The sequence below is a fragment of the Dioscorea cayenensis genome, chromosome 10 (genome assembly GCF_009730915.1).
Source record: "Dioscorea cayenensis subsp. rotundata cultivar TDr96_F1 chromosome 10, TDr96_F1_v2_PseudoChromosome.rev07_lg8_w22 25.fasta, whole genome shotgun sequence".
In the NCBI taxonomy this organism is placed as follows: Eukaryota; Viridiplantae; Streptophyta; class Magnoliopsida; order Dioscoreales; family Dioscoreaceae; genus Dioscorea; species Dioscorea cayenensis.
This window is the reverse complement of record NC_052480.1, coordinates 18910913-18916912: the sequence shown is the minus strand read 5'-3', so window position 1 is coordinate 18916912 and position 6000 is coordinate 18910913. Positions and strand designations below refer to the sequence as shown.

General features: G+C 33.2%; 1 pseudogene; it reads right to left on the bottom strand.

Annotated features, from left to right (window-relative positions):
- Positions 1 to 1739: 1739 nt before the first annotated feature.
- Positions 1740 to 2550, bottom strand: LOC120270983 (annotated as a pseudogene).
- Between the last annotated feature and the right edge of the window lie 3450 nt (positions 2551 to 6000).

The following is a 6000-nucleotide window of genomic DNA, read 5'->3' as shown; positions in this document are numbered from 1 at the left end:
GAACTTCAGACTTGAATCTTTGTTTTTGGTGGTGAGAAGCTTATGCTTGTCGGTTATACAGATCTCGATATGGTCGGAGACGTTGATTCTAGAAAGTCCACTTCAGTGGTATTTGATCAAGTTTGCGTGGGGAGTTGTGGCTCGGCAGTCTAGATTGCAAAAAGTGTGTTGCATTGTCCACAACTAAGGCAGTAGTTCATTGCCAACACGTAAGCCTCGCAAGGAATTGCTTTTGGCTTAAAAAAAGTTCTTGCTTGAGCTTGGTTGTACACAAGAGAGATACGCCTTATATTGTGATAGTCAAAGTGCGCTTTATCTTGCCAAGAATCAAACCTTTCATTCCCGCTCAAAACATATTGATGTAAGGTATCATTGATACGAGATGCATTGGATTCAAGTTGTTGAGTTGGCTAAAGTTCATACAGTGATGACAATGGTGCCGACATGTTGACAAAGACTTTTCCAAGAGGGAAGTTTGAGGTTTGCCTTATGATCGTCGGGATGGCGGTCACCTCCACATAGTCGTGAGGGGGAGATATGTTGGGTATTGGGCTCCCGTCCTATGTGGAGAAAAAGCCCAAATGGTCCAAGCCCATTAGGGTTCACTTTATTAAGTGTTTTCCATCATATTATGGTTAAGAGAGTGAAAAAAATCTGGGGAGATAGCCACCGCAAAAGATAACAACGGCAGATTTTCGTAGGTTCGGATTTGACAGAGTAGCAAATTCAAGCTGGTGTTTGAGGGTCAAACGATGTCCGATTGAGCTGACATTTGGCGGGCACGTTCGGGACTTGCGGAGTTTGATTTCCACTAGATGGTTTGTGATTTGGCTTCTCCTAGGTCAAGATATGAGAGTCGTAACGTAGGCTACTGAATATTGTTTTTTTGTTTCCAATATAGCTTGTTTTTAGCTATTGTTTTTGGTCAAGTTGTATTTTTTTATTTATGCTCATTCTTGAGACTCTCTTGTACCCCTGAATTTGATCATAGTGGAGCTTGGATTGGTCAAGATTGAACCGTGGTTTTTTTCACCCTTGATTTAAGGGTTTTCCACGTAAAAATTTGGTGTCTTGTGTGATTGCAATTTTTGGTCTTCTTAGGTTGCTCACCTTCATCTAGCAAGCTTGGGGATTGTTTATTTGTTTACAATCTATTGAGATTGTTGCTTAATTCCCATCACTTATATCATTCATGGGCACAACTACTTCCCATGAGGTAATTGCGATTTTCCAAGGTAAAAGAGCACTAACCAAGTAGAAACAAAAATAAATAGGAACATAGTTCCAATAAAGGGAACCCAAGGACCATATTCGAAGAAATTCTAATTACCACTCCGAATGGTTCGCCAATTCCGAATGGCTATGATGATTGAAACCAATAAGATAGCAATTACAACCCAAGAAGTGATAAGTACTAGGCCATGTATTTGTAAAGCCCTATTTGCCAATATAAATGTTGGCCTACTTCTACACTTGATATATCATATAATCCTTTGAGTGTTTTAATGGAACATGGTATAAATTTCAAATTAGCCTCCGATAGAAATCGAACTTCAGAATTATTTTTGATTCAACCATCTCTTTATGAACTCACCTACTTTTAATAATAAATCGATTATTTCAAGTAATCACATAAGATCAATATCCCAAGTACTTTTTTTATTTATCTCTTTTAAAAAAAGTTCAGGAATAGTAACCGATCCAATAAATCTATGGAATTCCCCAAATCAAAATAATTAAGCAATTTGATTATTTTTTATTTTTAATAATAATCAACGATTTCCTATATAGCTATAACGACCCTCGCAAATTGCAAATACTAATTTGTTAAGAATCAATCGGATTGAAGCTATAGCATCATCGTTGGCTGGAATCGAAAATATCTGCAAGATCTGGGTTACAATTTGTATCGATTAAACAAATTGTCGGAATCCCCAAAAATGGCACATTCTTGAAGAGCCATATATTCTTTTTTTCCTGATCAACGATGATTACAATATCGGGCAAACCCGTCATATATTTGATCCCACCCAGATATGATTGCAGGGCAGATAATTTTCTCTTCAACATCGCTGCATCTCTTTTGGGGAGACGGTTCAGTTTCCCCATGTTTTTGTTCTGCTCTTAAGTCCCTGAACTTATGAAGTCTCGTTTCCGTAGTGGACCAATTCGTTAACATACCACCAAGCCATTTTTTATTAACATAATGACACTGAGCCTTTATTGCGGCCGATGCTACTGAATCCGCTGCTTTATTTTTGGTACCAACGATTAAAAAGCTTTTTCCTCTACTTGCTGCATCAAAAACTAAATCACAGGCTTCTGATAAAAAACGAGCAGTTATAGTAAGATTTGTAATATGAATTCCTTTTACGTTTTTGCGGAGATGTAGGGGACCATTCTAGGATTCCATTTCTTAGTACCATGACCAAAATGAACTCCTGCTTCCATCATCTCCGGCAAATTGATGTTCCAATATCTTCTTTTCACTTTCCCCCACATTCCCTCTTTGTTTTTTGCAAAGAGACGAGATACCCTAAAAAAAATAATGATTGTTTCCGAGGGAACCTTCTAACGGGGATTGACTGTCGATACGCGGTTCAAAACCATTACATTAATTTCTTTTTTTATTACTTTTTTTATTTTACCAAATCAATGATCGGACCAGATAAAATAAAAACAAATAGTGAAATTAAAAAGGGTAAGATGAATCAACCCTTAGGAATTCGTAAATGATTGTTTTGATGACTCATAAAAATTAATTATCTTGGATACAGGAACAAAAATAATTCTCTATGGTGAAACAAAATATTTCTCATCATCTAAGTCGAAATAGATTATTCTTTTTTTAATTTTCAAATGAATAGTTCTTGTCTTTGTCTTGAACGGTGCACTAATTTTTTTGGAATCCGGTACCAACAGGGTATAATCTCCTTTCCCCCGAACAATGTTCTCTTTCAATCGTTTCAACCAATCAATACGTCCTCATAGAGTAGCTTTAGCTAAAAGCCAAGTAGTTTCTTAAAAACTCACTTAGGATATGAAACCGTGAGTATTCAGAGATGCCCCTCACTATTCCCAATAAGATTGCTCGATAACAAATCACTTCGTCTAAAGCACGCCCCTCGTGTTCTGCTTGCAATAATCCTATTAGTTCTCCGGTGAAAAAGCATTTGACATCCAATCTTCTAAAACCCAAGGTAGTCAGACCCGGACTGGCCCAGCTGGTTCAACCGGAAAAGCCGGGAACCGGCCATGTGGCCGGCCCGGGTATACCCCATTGAACTGGGTATGAAAAAATTGGGTGTTAACCCGGTGACCCAGGCAGTTCAACCGGGAACTGGTTGACCCGACCGGATCAATCGGGTCACAATGTTAGGATTTTTTTAATAATATTTCATAATTTATTATTATTTTCTCACTAGAAACCACAAAAATCATGTATATTTATTAATATTAATTTTTTTAATTTATAATAAAAATAGAATTACATATATATATATATATCATAAACATACCAACAAAAAAAATTAACATTTAAAAAAATAAAAATCCATTAATATGTTATTTAAATACTTTATAAAAGTTTAATTTATTAAGAAAATAAAACAATAAATGAATGCAATTTTATTATAAAATATAAAAATAAAATATTTTAACTAAATAAAAGAATTTATAACAAAATAAAAACTCAATTGAGATTGGGTAAGTTATATAATTTATTGATAAAATATATCATCCATATAAAAGGATGAAAGTTAGTGAATTAAATTTTTTTATCTATTCTAACAAAATCAACCAATACACAAATAAATTAATAAAAAACACCGAGAGAAGTTCGATGATTATATATTAATATATTAAATTTGTAAATATTTGAAAAAAACTTAAAAAAATAAATGACATAATTAGAAAAACACTAGTGTATATAAAGTCATTTATCAATTTAAATATAAATTTGAGTAGTTTTTTTATATTATAATTATGGTTTTTAATATTATATTTGCTCATTATTAATTATTATAATATGTTTTTTTGTATTTTTATTATTGATCCCCGATTCAACCACGGTTCGACCCGGTCGAACCCATTGACCCTTGACCCCTAGACTTAGCCAGGTCAATGCCCGAGTGGGGTCTGACAACCTTGCTAAAACTAGAGATGACAATTTGTACCCTACCCAACGGAGTATACCCAGATCGCATCCCGGTCAAAGAGGGTATTACCCTCTTTGACCCGGCATGCACTGTACTGGTATTACCCGTTAGTTTTTGAGCTGGGTACGGGTCGGGTAAGGGTATGCCCCTACCCCTACCCGCACTCTTGCCCTTACCCTTACCCGTTGAAGAGGGTACGGGTAAAACCCGTACACGTACCTTTACCCTCTCATATATTTATATATATATATATATAATTTTTTTATTAAACTAAACATTTACTCACAATTTACTTAATATCTATTTTCATGGTGATTAATTTGAAAATAATACTTCAAATTTTCTCTTAATATATTATTTTAAATTTTATTTAATTTTCTATATTTATATTTGATAATATTATCAAAAATTGAATTTTTAGATATATATTAAGAATCATAATTAAATTAAAAAAAATAAACAAATATAAAAAAATAATTTTTATAATAATTTATTCTAAAAAAATTATAAGAACATCCCTGAAAAAAATAAGATACTAATAAAAAAATCAATTGGATATAACTTATGAGAATTACTTATAATGTTTTTTTATATTCAAAAATCTTACTATATATTTATAAAAATTTGAAGCTATATAAAATATAAATAGTAGATATATGAAAAAAATTTTTAAACAAAAACCAAGATGGTTAAACATGAACAAAAACAAAAAGGTAGAGTTACCATTGAGTCCTAAATTGACTTCATTTTTTTATGTGATTATATAATTTAAGATAAACAAATATATATCAACTTGTAATTTTTGAATTTATGGACATGTGTTTAAAGATTGTAATATAATGTATAATTAATTTATTTTTTTATTATTATGTTAAATTTAATTCGATAATTTGAACAACGGGTAAGCGGGTACCCTGCGGGTATACCCGTACCCTGCGGGTAAGGGTAAGGGTATGATTTTTTTTACCCTGAAGGGTACGGGTAAGGGTACGGGTATGTGGTAGGGGTTACGGGTACGGGTAAGGGTTTTGGCATACCCTACCCATACCCTACCCGTTGCCATCCCTAGCTAAAACCAACACTCTTGATCTTGATCCCACATATAAATGGAATTAATTGCATCAACAGTTAGGGGGGGCTCATTCAAGACTTACTTGAATTTCTACTTAACAAAAAATGATGAGAGCCTTGTTTTCTTCTCATCGAGATAGAGACAAGCAAAAGAGGGATTTTTGTCATCTATGGATCACTCGTATAAATGCAATAAGCCATGCCAATGGGGTATTCCCTAGTTATAATAAATTCATACACAGCATGTACAATAGGCAATTGCTTCTTAATCGTAAAATACATGCACAAATAGCTATAGAGAATCAAAAATTGTCTTTACATGATTTTGAATAGGACCACTCAAATAAAAAAGATTATTAAGTAATATACAAGAATGATTGAGAAAAAGTCCCCAGAGAATGAACTCTAGGAAGATAGAAAGAAACTAAATTATAAGATACTTATAATATAAGTTTAAGTAGTAGGAATAAACAAAATCTTTAAATACAAGAATTCCTTTTTCTTACCAAAACAACAATTTGATGCTTGAGAGTTTTGAGTCAATTGAGGAATATGACTATTAATTTCTGGTTATGGGACCAATACTTTGAGGTATCTACCTGACTCTCTCAAATTGTTTCTGATTATAAGAAAAGGTAACAAAGATAAAATATGAGCTTATTTTATAGCAATAGTAATTAATTGTTGTTGTTTCAAGGTCAATCTATTGACACGTTGATAAGTGCTAGTGCGATATGAATGCGAGCGTTCATTCCTTATGTTGAGCATTACT